This window comes from Myotis brandtii, unplaced genomic scaffold (genome assembly GCF_000412655.1).
Source record: "Myotis brandtii unplaced genomic scaffold, ASM41265v1 scaffold217, whole genome shotgun sequence".
In the NCBI taxonomy this organism is placed as follows: domain Eukaryota; kingdom Metazoa; phylum Chordata; class Mammalia; order Chiroptera; family Vespertilionidae; genus Myotis; species Myotis brandtii.
The window spans coordinates 1,817,274-1,818,098 of record NW_005358137.1 but is presented as its reverse complement, the minus strand read 5'-3'; the positions used below and the strand labels follow the sequence as shown (position 1 = coordinate 1,818,098).

General features: G+C 53.9%; 1 protein-coding gene across 4 annotated transcripts in view; it reads right to left on the bottom strand.

The window, feature by feature from the left end:
• Positions 1 to 825, bottom strand: part of RALGAPA2 (Ral GTPase activating protein, alpha subunit 2 (catalytic)) — a 274,630-nt gene that overhangs the window by 184,596 nt on the left and 89,209 nt on the right. The gene's annotated exons all lie outside the window — the stretch shown is intronic.

Sequence of the window (825 nt, the reverse complement as noted above, 5' to 3'; positions counted from 1 at the left end):
CAGCCATTGGCTCCTCACAGTTGACCCAGATTTGGTTCTGACTGGTCAGTTTCTATGCCAGTCAGCACCTCTGGGCCTATCAATGGGGCCTGATCAGAAAGGCGTGGCTGATCAGCAGCCCCGGAGGAGGTCTGGAGAGAAATGGAGGTGTGGCTGCTGACCAGGCCTGGAGCTAAAGAAAGAGGCTACTGCTGATCAACAGCTGCCACAGAGGCTACGGATCAGACCCTGCTTCTCTCTTTAGGCCTCTCTCTGGGCCTGATTCACAGCCCCCTCAGCAGTCATTGCTGGGTCACCGTGCCTGCAACCATAGCAGTCAGCACTGGGTCACCACGGCAACCCAGTGCTGACTGCAGGACTGACTTCCAGTTGATCGAGCTTCCTGGTCATTGCAGATGTGACGGACCCAGGGCTTTTATATATTAGGACTAGAGGCCCAGTGCATGGATTCATGCACCGCTGGGGTCCCTTGGCCTGGCCTGCAGGGATAAGGTCGAAACCAGCAGCCCAACATCCCCCGAAGGGTCCCAGAGTGTAAGAGGGCACTCTGCAAAGTTGCTGTCACTCAGCAGGTCCTGTGTTGAGCGTCTGCCCCTTGGTGGTCAGTGCAAGTCATACCTATTGGCCAGTTGGCCAGTCGGCCAGTTGGCCAGTTGCTTAGGCTTTTATATATATAGATAGTATATGGGGAGAAGAAGCTGGGGGGAGAGAGAGAGAGAGAGAGAGAGCGCACAAAGCAAGGGCATGATAAACACAAAGCTAAGAAAATGCTGCTCTCTAAGGGGACAAGGAAGGAATTTACATGACAAAGCAGTGCTATTGGAA